Source organism: Chiloscyllium plagiosum, unplaced genomic scaffold (genome assembly GCF_037043375.1).
Source record: "Chiloscyllium plagiosum isolate Xiang-an unplaced genomic scaffold, Cpla_swu_hap1 HiC_scaffold_12, whole genome shotgun sequence".
NCBI classification, from domain to species: Eukaryota; Metazoa; Chordata; class Chondrichthyes; order Orectolobiformes; family Hemiscylliidae; genus Chiloscyllium; species Chiloscyllium plagiosum.
The window spans coordinates 84141993-84154554 of NW_028270150.1; the positions used below are offsets into that span (position 1 = coordinate 84141993).

Sequence of the window (12562 nt, forward strand, 5' to 3'; positions counted from 1 at the left end):
TAAATTCTAAATCTGGTAAATCTCCTCTACATTTACTTGAATGTACCTGACATGTTTGTGCACTCGTTTAATATTAAAAATTAGTTCTCTTTATCCTATTTCTCACAAAACCCAGGATTAATGGGGCGACACAAATCCTCAGCCGCCACTGTAATATCTAGCAGGATTACTGAAGCAGACTGCTTCAGGGCCCAAACCAGTCTGAAACTTGCCCTATAAGAGGTGGAGAACACCACTTTAACCCTTCTCACAAGTTCAATAATAAATAGCTGGGAACCGTGAATGGAACAGCAGATATATGGAGCTTTTCCATGTGTGTAACATTGAGCCAAACAAGTTACTCAGCTCGGGCTTGTTTAAAATTAAAGAGTAAATGATTTTCAACCTTGTTTTGTGCTGTAATTAGCTTATATCACACAAATATACATATGTCAGTCATGAGGTGAATAACATCATTAAGTGATTTCTGGGCATAATCTTTTATCACATTTGTCTCTCAGATTTTCCCTGCAAGTTGCCATTTTCGTAACTGTGCCTCAGACGTATTCCATTGGGATGCCCTGAAGTTGTGAAAGGTGCTATTTAAATGCAAGTTCATTTTCCCCTTCTTTCTTTCATTTATTATAAAGGCAAGGGAGGGGCTGAATAGGCTAGAGCTATGTTCCTTGGAGTGTTAGAAGCTGAGGAGTGACCTTATTGAAGTTTATAAAATCATGAGGGGCATGTATAGGATGAATAGACAAGGCCTTTTCCCCAGGGGTAGGGGAGTCCAAAACTAGAGGGCATAGGTTTAAGGTGAGAGGGGAAAGATTTACAAGGGACCTGAGGAGCAACATTTTCACACAGAGGATGGTGCAGGTATAGCAATGTATTACTGGAAGTCTGGTATAATTACAACATATAAAGTGTATATGTATGGGTATATGAATTGAAAGGGTTTCAAGGGATATGGGCCAAATGCTGACAAATGGGACTAGATTAATTTCGGATATGTGGTCAGCATGGACGAGTTGGACTGAAGGGTCTGTTTCTATGCTGTACAGCTCTGTGACTCTAGATTTGAATTGTTCTAATTTTCAAATGCTTTATCTGGACACTGACAGTCCAGTTGAAACAATCTGTGACAAAAATGACTCACTCCATTCAGCATACTTCCTTGCATGAAGCACATGTATTTCAAATTGCTCCACTGTTACAGAACCAGGCTTACCCCCACTGTCCACACTTGCTATGGTGAGATGAAATGTCACATATTGCATTTCTGCTCTTGTCTCTGGCATGTTGGCATACCTAGAGTTAATGTACTCGATTCAAAGCAGCCACCCTCCACGGGAATGTGAGTCATGTTTACCTATATAAGGAAACCTGTCAGACTGAGGCCAGCCTTGTTCACTTAACTAAGAGACATATACACACAACACACACCCCGAAGAGAGTGGGAGTGATCTACAATTTGGACAAGAGCACAACCTCCTCAGTAAAAGAGCTCCTGAAGTATCTTTAACACAGTGAGGACCAGACAAGACTGCATTAGAGAGAAAGTGTGAGAGAGGGAGAGACAGATCTATTTTGGAACTAGAAGCTTTGCTTTTTTTACAACTTCAGGGAGCTGCAGCTTCTGGCGAAATGGAGAGTCAGGTAAGTAAAGTTTGAAGCTAATGGGAAGTTCACAGAGAGGTTAAGTTTTGTTTGTGATTCAAAGTTTGACAATCAAATTGAAGTTTTGTTTCTCAATCAAAAAGACGCTGCATATTATATCATAAACTTCTGTGCTACACATTTCTTCTCTTGCACTTGCATTATGTGCTACTATAGGTGAAAACTATATTTTTGCAGAAGGGTTGTCCATGCATGTGGGTTATCCAGAACAGAAATACCTACACTTGTGATTCTAGTCTCAGTGTGTACCACTTCTGACAAAACCCAGATGCACAGCTTTGTCCTAGCAAGGGTAAGTGGAAGGTGGTGGGAGAGAGGGGGAAGGGGCTGTGAAGGGGCAGATTTCTTGTAATGAACGGATGATCTGTAGGCTCAATTGCTGTCTGCAAGCTGCATAATGATCACTAATGGGGATGTGTTGATTCACGGTAAAGGTACCATGTCTGAACAGGCTCTCTCTGTTTATTGGCAGGGCTAGCTTCTGGACTGCAGAGCATGGGAGTGTTTAACCCCTTCAGAATCTGATGGTGTTTATTTTACTTCTTCTGTACAATTCTTTTTTCTTAAATTGCCTGCCTGTAGACCAAATCCTTCAATACTGCTGATAAATGGGGTTCCAGTTTGTGTTTCACTGGTGAAAATGTCTATAGACAGGATTGCAATGAGCATTAAATTTTGTGAATTGTTTTGTTTCGCCTGAAGGATCTTTATTATTTTGAGATGCAATTATTCTTACTGTTCCAACAATTTATGTGTGCCTCAACTAATTATTAGGGTGAATGCAGAAATTGTCTTTGAAAAGATACTTCATCATCCGGTAGTTTATTTCGTTTTTTTGATTCATAATCTCTGACAATTTTTTGCTAACGTTACATCTGTTGGGGTTTTTAACAGCCTTTGCCACTGTTATTATGCTGGAAGCTAAACTGTCAAATATTTAGTCAGAACTTAAACACTGTTGTTCGAGCAGCTTCAGATTTAACTTGACAGTGAATAACTTCCATTCTTGCTTCGACAAGCACTTTGTACCTAAAGCTGCCTAAAGCAATATTCAAAGGCTATCCAAACAACACTGCAAGAGTAGCTTCTCTATCTTTCCCTATCCCCAATTCAGATATCCCTCCCCTTGACTCAAATGCCCCTCCCCCCAGCTCAGACATGCCACCCTCTCAAGTCAGACGCCCCTTCCCCCAGCTCAGATGCCCCTCCCTCTGCCCAACTCAGATGCCCCCAACTCAGACACCCCTGTCCCCATGCACATACTCCACCCCCAACCCAATTCAGGTTCCCTTCCCCAATAAGTACACTCCTTCTCCCCTTAAGTCCAGTTCCCCCCTCCCCCTTGTTCCCCTTCTCTGAATGACTGAAGATTGCTTGTGATTAACAGCCTCACGTAGCCATAACCATGAGAGGCTGTTTTCAGGGCTATGTGATTTGAATGGCAGCTGGCTGTGTCAGTCTCTCTTGGGTCAGTAAAACAGACCTTGCAAATTGAACTGTCTAGATTCCTGAAGACTTTGGAGCTGGTTTGTAGCAAATGGGAAAAAAAAAGAGTTTTGTTTTGTGGGAATCTCAGCCCTGGATTTGTCTTTTAACCTTCATAATGTGTCATAGGAAATATTCTGGAGTTTCTTTCGTGGACTCATTATAAAGTGGTTTTATTTAATTCAGCACTGGATTAAATTTCACCAGCAATTTCGCTGGAGTAAATCAGAGGGATATCGCTGTTGTGTTGGCCAAACTTAGATGGGGAGAAGTTGATTGCAGCAATGACAATTTGGGAATGATTAATTTCAACGTTAACAAAGCTGTTCAAAGTTGTCGTGGATTTTAAGATGAATGATAAAATCAAGTACCACCAAACTCCAACTCTACATCGACATTGTATTTTTAGTTATGGTTTGCAATTTAGAAATTGGAATATATTTCAATCCTTCTGGGATAACAAATCAAATAAGATAAACATATACTCGGTTACATACATACTCCATAGCATTGTATATCATAATCACGAGAGTTGCACTAAATTCTTGCGTAGTTTCCATTCAGTACTCTGAAGTTGCAATGGATTTTGAGACGAATTGACTCTTGCCTTAAACAACATGTAGTTTACTCTATGTTAGCAACTAAGACAAATTACACTGATGTTACAATGTCACAGAGTCAATGAAGAAGACCAAGATGGTAATTCGTATTCCTTCGAAATGCTCAGCTGTTATCCCACCATCCTTTAACATCACTAAACTGAATTGTGCTCACGGCTGTATTCACTATTAACCCACTCAAACCCATACACCCTTATGCAGCAGTATGTATGGTGTGAGCATTAAAGTCAGGCAGGTACAATTCTCCAGCTGCTACTCATGAAAGTCTCAGTGGCTTAGTGCTACACTTTTATATTATTTAACAAATAAACCTAAGAGCTATCATTTACCAGTGGCCATCGGGGAAGGAAATCTGTCACCTCTACCTAATCTGGCCTTTAAGTGAGGCCAACTCCACATTATGGTTAACTTTTTTTTTAAATTGCAACAGTATACTTTATTCACAAAAACATTATGTGTAGGTTCACACGCAGATCCTAAAGCAGTTCGTTACAGTCTTTGCACATAAAGAACAAACAAACATTGGAATTAAACATTCCTTGCAGTGGCAAAAAAGGGCAATTAATTACTCATGCAGGACACGACTTACATAGATTGAGGCAAACTGAACAGACCCCTGGTATATTTTAGCAGGAAGATCTTAGCTAGTGCTCTTCCCCCTTCCTCAGCACATAGTCCTGAACCTTGGAACGTGCCAGTCTACAAAACTCGATTGAGGTCAGCTCTTTCCGCTGGAAGACCATCAAGTTTCGGGCAGACTGAAATGCGTCTTTCACCAAGCTGATGATCCTCCAGGAGCAGTTGACATATGTCACGCTGTGCATCCAGGGGAACAGACCAGCATCATGGAGCTGCTCGGGATGAACCTTGACAAAACCCACTTCCCTTACAAAGGCACATTCCAGAAGGATATGTATGACAGACTCATCCCCCATCCCGCAGCCACTTCGAGGGCAGCTTGCGGTGGTGCAGACTGATCGGGCGTACATGAAGGATCTCACATGTCGTGCCCTTCTTCCTACCAACGAAGCAACATCATGGGCTCTTTGGAAAGTTCTGGTACTGAAGCGTTCTGCCAAATGACTTTGATAGTCCGCTCAGGGAACCACACGACAGGATCCACTCTCTCCTTTTCCCGCATGGTCTCAAGGATGCTACATGCTGACCACTTCCTTTTGGACATTGGTTAACATTTAACTGTCTTCCAACAAGCCACTTGGTTGTCTTGTGTAGCTCACAGACCATAGAGGCTCAAGGAGGTGATGTTTCACTGTCTTTTCAGAGCGACTAGGAACGGGCTAGTTTTGAATTTGTTGCCACTGTTAGAGACATCCACATTCTTAGAATCAATTTTTAAAAATTTACTGCTTAGGATCAAGGTGTGTACGTTTTGTGCTTTCTGTGATCTAGTGATCATGGTTAATATTCATGGCTGTGGAACTGTTCCATTATAACCTTATAGTACAATATATTAACCTTGAGGAACAGATTCCAAAAAGTAGATTACAAATTCTGTTTAATAATTCAAAGAATTTGCCTTAGGAAATTAAAAAAAATCATTTCAAAATTATGTAACTCAAAGGAAATTACCGTATATTGTGGAATAAAGGGGAAGTACATTTAGGCAGGCAAAGTCCTAGTGGTATTATCACTAGACTATTACTCCAAAGTTGCAGGCAATGTTGTGGCGCCCCAAGTTCAAATTCTCCTCTGGAAGATGGTGGAACTCGAATTCAATGAAAATCTAGAATTAAGGGTCGGATGATCATGAAATTGTTGTTGATTGCCAGGAAAATCTCATCTGGTTCAGAAATGTCCTTGAGGGAAGGAGACTGCCGTTCTTACCTGGTCAGGCCTACATGTGACTCCAGACCCACAGCAATGTGTTGACTCTTAACAGCCCTCTGGGCAATTAGAGATGGGCAATAAATACTGACCTAGCTAGTAATGCCCACGGCCTGTGAATGACTTAAAAGAATTTTTTTAAAATTCAGTCTCAGAATATGGCAGCCAGTGGCAAGGCTGGTATATAATTTCTCCTTCGAATCCTCCCACTTCCTCAGGTGAAAGGGGTAGCCATGGGCACCCGCATAGGCCCCAGCTATGCCTGTCTCTTTGTTGCTACATAGAGCAGTCCATCTTCTGCAGTTACACTGGCACCAGCCCCACCTTTTCCTTTGTTACATTGAAGACTGCATCGGCACCATCTTGTGCTCCCACAAGGAGGTCAAACAGTTCATCAGCTTCACCAATACATTCCACCCTGACCTTAAATTCACTTGGACCATCTCTGACACCTCCCTCCCCTTCCTAGACCCCTCCATCTCCATCAACGGGGACCGACTCAACACTGATGTTTTCTCCAAACCACCAACTCCCACAGCTACCTGGATTACACCTCCTCCCACCGTGCCTCCTGCAAAAATGCTATCCCTTGTTCTCAATTCCTCCGCCTCCACCACATCTGCTCCTAGGAGGACCAGTTTCACCACAGAACACACCAGATGGCCTCTTTCTTTAAAGACCGCAATTTCCCCTCCCATGTGGTTGATGATGCCCTCCAGTGCATCTCATCCACTCCCCGCACCCCCGCCCTCGAACCCCACTGCTCCAACTGCAACAAGGACAGAACTCCCCAGTCCTCACCTTCCACTCCACCAACCTCTGTACACATCACATCATCCTCCACCATTTCCGCCACCTACACGTGGATCCCATCACTACCCCTGTCCGCTTTCTGTAAAGACTGTTCCCTCTGTGACTACCTGGTCAAGTCCATGCTCCCCCACCACCCAAAAAACTCACCCTCCCCTCCCAGCACCTTCCCCTGCCACCGCAGGAATTGCAAAACCTGTGCCCACACCTACCCACCCCCACCCCCTCACCTCCTCTAAGGCCCCAAAGGAGCCTTCCACATCCATCAAAATTTCACCTGCCCTTCCACATATATCATTTACTGTATCCATTGCTCCCCATGTGGTCTCCTCTACATTGGGGAGACAGGACACCTACTCGCAGAGTGCTTCAGAGAACATCCCTGGGACACCTACACCAACAAACCCTACTGCCCTGTGGCTGACCAATTCAACTCCCCCTCCCACTCCTCCAAGGACATGCAGGTCCTGGGCCTCCTCCATCACCACTCCCTTACTACCCGATGCCTGGAGGAAGAACACCTCATCTTCTGCCTCGGGACCCTCTAACCCCATGGCATCAATGTGGATTTCACCAGTTTCCTCATTTCCACTCCCCCCACCTTACCCTGGATCCAACTTCCAGCTCAGCACTGTCCCACCTGTCCCACTTCCTTCCCACCTATCTGCTCCACCTCCCCTCTGACCTATCACCTTTACCCCCACCTCCATCCACCTATTGCACTATCAACTACCTTCTCCCCAGCCCCACCCCCCTCCCATTTATCTCTCCACTCCCAAGGCTCCCAGCCTCATTCCTGACGAAGGGCTTGTGCCCGAAACGTCGACTCTCCTGCTCCTCGGATGCTGCCCGACCTGCTGTACTTTTCCAGCACCACACTCTCGACTCCGATTTCCAGCATCTGCAGTCCTCACTTTTGCCTGGTATATTTTGCCCAGACATCATTGCCCTTGAGGTACCCTTCTGAAATCTCCACCAAGCTCAATATCGCCGAGTGAGTTACTCGGCCATTTTAGGAGAGCAGTAAAGAGCCAATCAGCTTTCAAATGGAATGCAGTTGAACCCATTGCTAAAGTTGTTGCCTTGACTAACCAATCTGGTATGTGCTTTTGTCTGTTAATAATACATTTGGAGGGCTATTGTTTCCATAAAAGAGAGTTTACCAAACATATTTGTATGCTTTGAAATGCATGAGGCATATCTACACCTCACATCGTCATGGTGAAAACAATATAACGTTCTTTAGAGTCCTCTCTCTTACACTTGCTCTCACATTCACACGTTTACTCCCATTTTCACTCGCTGATATCAGAGGGAAAATAAAGTTTACCCAACAGTTTTGAAGACACTTTCCCTTTTATTACAGAACTGATTCTGAGTAATATGTCCCTAATTTGGAAGGTCTGACTAATGGGGATAAGGCAATACAATGAACTTGCATCCAAAACCAGTTACATCCTGCTCAGTCATATTTTAAAAACGCAGAAGGAGCCACTTTACTTTCCAAAAAAATGGCTATGAATTTTCATGTCAAAACACAAAGGGCTGTGGTATTATTAATCTGGCTGCAGCTTGCTGGGTGTGACCCCTGCAAGAATATTTCTTAAAAGTTTCCTGACTGAAAACAGCTGTTCGGATCCCTTGCAGAGCGAAAACAGAAATTGAATATGTTGTGGCCTATGATACCCAGATAACTTCGGTCCATTTATTCTCGAGGGACAGAAAGAAAGTTTTTTTAAAAAAATCCTTGCTTCCAATAGTCGTGGTGCATTTCGCTTGCAACGCATTGGTTGTTAAAATGCTAGGATTTGCCTCCAATCGTACGTATAGCTAAAGATACGTGGCCAAAATTAGAGAGAGGCATTTGGAGCAGAAAGAATAGTGCTGGCCACACGCACTCACACAAAAACACACAACATGTTTGAAACATGAATTCAATACTTTGAAATATTATGAAGCAAGGATTTAACCAGTTTGAGCCGTGGATTGAATGAGGCACTGGTACACAGCAAGCCTTTAATTCAAATTACTCAATCCAAACAAATCCCCAATAGACTTATTTAGGTTGAAGTAGAGGACTGGGTTTGCATTTATATAGCAGCTTTCATATCCACAGACTTTGCCCATTGTACTTCACAGCCAATCAACTGCACTTTGAGCTGGCGTTACTATTGTAACATAGGAAATATAGATCCAATTTGTGACTAGCAATTTCCTGGGCTCTGCATTGAAATAATTGCAAGATGATAGACTGAACAGGCTGGGGCTGTTTTGCCTGGAGGGTTGGAGGCTGAGGGGTGACTTCATAGAGGTTTCTAAAATGATGAGGGACATGGATAGGATAAATAGACAAAGTCTTTTCCCTGGGGTCAGGGAGTCCAGAACTAGAGGGCATAGATTTAGGGTAGGAGGGGAAAAATATAAAAGAGACCTAAGGGGTCATGCAGAGGGTGGTAAGTGTATGGAATGAGCTGCCAGGAGAAGTGGTGGAGGTTGGTACAATTGCAACATGTAAAAGGCATTTGGATGGGTATATGAATCGGAAGGGCTTGGAGGGATATGGGCTGGGTGCTGGCAGGTGGGACTAGATTGGGTTGGGATATCTGGTTGGCATGGAGGGGTTGGACCGAAGGGTGTGTTTCTGTGCTGTACATCTCTATGGCTGTGTGACTCTATGATCTCTTTTAGCGATGAAATTAAAAATTACACAACACCAGGTTATAGTCCATCAGGTTTCTTTGGAAACACTAGTTTTCAGAGTGCTGCCCCTTCATCCGAAAGCTAATGCTTCCAAATAAACCTGTTGGACTATAAGGGGTTAAAAGCATTCTGCATTTGTTTATAAGTATTTGCATTGTACAATGGTGCTTGCTGCAAGTAGACACCAACTGAAATACAGAAATGTGTTTCAGAGTCCTCAGGAATGTGACATAAAGGAAAGTAATGTGAGGCTCTTTTGCCCAGTACATCTTCCAAATGAAAGCAGTATTTACCTTCTTAAAGAATCCTGCATTTTATAACATCAGCAAGATACTTCAGAGCTCAAATTGATATTTATTTAGCAAACTTGGTTTTTCTATCGGCATCAATGTGGATGGGTTAAACAGACTGCTATTCACTAATGCCTCTTTTTATAATAGCCAGAAACAACTGAACCCCCAAGTTCCATCTTCTATTATGATGAAATCCTCCAGTTATGTGCATTTCTTTTACACTCAATAAGTCAGTGCTCCCTGTGAACTGTGATCAGCGCACACTCAGCTCCAAGAATTATTAGGTGGCAACATTTAGGTGATCGGGGCGAGGTTAACAATGGGTCACTCAGAACAATTTGGAGGTGAATAAGCAACAATTTAAAATATTACATCTAGGCACTGAAGGTCAGTAAGCATAGAAAGGTGATTATTGTAGACTAGGAGACCGTGAAGACTGCAGATGAGAGTCGAAGGGTGTGGTGCTGCAAATGCACAGCAGGTCAGAAAGCGTGTGAGGAACAGGAGAATTGACGTTCAGGCAAGGCTTATCCCTGAAACGTCGATTCTCCAGCTCCTCGGATGCTGCCTGACTGGCTATGCTTTCCCAACACCACACTCTTTGACAATTGTAGACCCCAATTTAGGAGTTTGGCAATTATCAGCACTGCTGGGAAGATAGCTGAACTAACTAAGATCTCTGTAGACGGTATTAAGTGAGGATCAAGAGCAGTTAGATGGCTCTGTGAGGATAGAATGAATTCCAGAAGGATTTCTAGGAATTAGTAGGCAACTGAGAGGTGATGTCAGGATACAGGAGAATACTTGGGCTGCTGAAAAATTGGGAAGATCACTGGCTCTGTCTTGAGGGAACTGTGAGTGTTTCAGAAGAAGCCTATGAGTTTGAGTTTAGAAGAATGAGAGATGATCTCTTTGAAAAATAGAGGCTTCTTAAGGGGCCTGACAGGGTAAATGCTGAGAAGGTGTTTCTGCTCATGAGAGCATCTAGGAACAGATGTCTCAGAATAAAGGCCCACCAATTTAAGGCTGGGATGAGGAGGAATTTCTTCTCTCAGAAGGTTACGAGTCTTTGGAACTCTTTGTCACAGAGAGCTGTGGGGGCAGAATCCTTATGTACATTTAAGGCGAAGACAGACAGATTCTTGGTCAGTAGGGGAATCAAGGGATATGGGGAAAGGGTAGGAAAATGGACCTGTGGAATATTGGATCAGCCATGATTCTTTTGAAAGGTAGATCAGGCTCAAGGGCCCATTATTATAATAAGCCCAAAAATTAATTAAACACCCCAGGATAAGTCACATGTTAGTGAAACATAGCATAAGTGGCACTAAAATATAAGCAAAATACTGCAGATTCTGGCAATCTGAAACAAAACAGAAGTGGTGGAGAAACTCAGCAGGTCAGGCAGCATCTCAATGGAGAGAGAAACAGAATTAATGTTGTGAGTCCAGGATGACTCTTCTTCAGAACTGAAAGGGGCTGGAGAATGGATTTTATTTTTCATTTTGAATGGAATATTTTATGCTCAAGTGAAGGATCATATAATCCTTACAGTATCGAGGCAGGCCATTTGGCCCATCAAGTCCATACTTGACCTTCCAAAGATCATCCTACCCAGAGTTACTCTCTGTGCTCTATCTCCTTAACCCTGCATTTCCCATGGTTAATCGACCTAGTCTGCACATCCCTGTACAATCTGGGCAATTGAGCATGGCCAATCCACCTAATCTGCACAGCTATGAATGTAGGAGGAAACTGGAGCACCCGGAGGAAACCCACACAGACAAAGGGAGAATGTGCAAACTCCACACAGACACAGGGAGAATGTGCAAACTCCACACTGACAGTCACCCGAAGGTGGAATCAAACCCAGGTCCCCGCCGCTGTGAGGCAAGCGGTGCTAACCACCGTGCTACTCTCAGCTGTGAAAATGAGAAAATAGATCTGCTCTGTCTGCCATATGATTTCACTGATAGGTCTGTGTCCTCACCCAGATTAGTAAATTCACAGCCCAGCATGTTACTGAATCTTTTAAACTGGGAGGAATCTAAACTAAATTTCATTTTTAATTGATTTAATCTGGATTTTGTTTTCCAGTTGGAAAACAAATTACCCTCAGCATTTCCGCACTGGGAAGTGGAAACAACAGGCATGCTTTAGTTTGATGGAGATATACTTATCAACGCCTATACTCCACATGAGCTTCCTGTACCTTAATTCTTTCAATATTTTCCATGCCTTTCTCCCTCATGTTACTCATCTAGATTCTTCTTGAATACATCTATGCCATTTGCTCAACAATTTCTTGTAGTAGCCTATTTCACACCCTTATCATCCTCTTGGGACAGAGGTTTCGCCTGACTTCTTTATCAGCTTTGCTAGTGACTCTCTTATATTCATAGCTCCTAGTCTTCAGCCCCTTCAAAAGCATCTTCTCTACATTTACCTGATCAAATCTCCACAGAAGTTTAAAGACCTCAACAAGGCCACGTCTCAGTTTAAAATCAGAGACTCTAGGAATCGACCATTCAATTGACATCAAGGTCTCATTTAATGGAGTGTCGCATCAAGGAGCCCTGAGAAAGTTGAAATCAATGGGAATCAAGTTGGTATCATGCCTGGCACAAAGGAAGAGAGTTGTTGTTGGTAGAGGTCCGTCACTTCAGCTCCAGGACATGTCTGCAGGAGGTCCTCAGGGTAGTGTACTTGGCCCAACCATCTTCAGCTGCTTCATCGATGATCATTGCTCCAACATAAGGTCAGAAGTATGGATTCACCAATGTCCGCACAACGTTCAGCACCATTACAACTCCTCAGATATTGAAGCAGTCTGTGTTCCTGAAGAAGGGCCTGTGCCCGAAACGTCGAATCTCCTGTTCCCTGGATGCTGCCTGACCTGCTGTGCTGTTCCAGCAATAAAGTTTCAACTTTGATCTCCAGCATCTGCAGACCTCACTTTCTCCTGTGTTCAAACGCAGCAAGACCTGGACAATATCCAGGTTCAAGCTGAAAAGTGCAAGTAACATTTATGCCACACAAATGGCAGACAACAATCATCTCAAATGAAAGCCTGCCCACCATATCTCCAGGGCAATAGTGAGGAGTCTGATGAAATACTTCCCACTTGCTTGGACGGTTATCTCTTCAAGA

At 43.3% G+C, this 12562-nt stretch overlaps 1 protein-coding gene across 1 annotated transcript in view; it reads left to right on the forward strand.

Annotated features, from left to right (window-relative positions):
- The first annotated feature begins 1449 nt into the window (after nucleotides 1–1449).
- Nucleotides 1450–12562, forward strand: part of mid1 (midline 1) — a 375699-nt gene continuing 364586 nt past the window's right edge. Inside the window, exon 1 of the mRNA XM_087992998.1 lies at nucleotides 1450–1638. The gene's annotated coding sequence lies outside the window, so the exon portion shown is untranslated. The remainder of the gene's footprint in view (nucleotides 1639–12562) is intronic.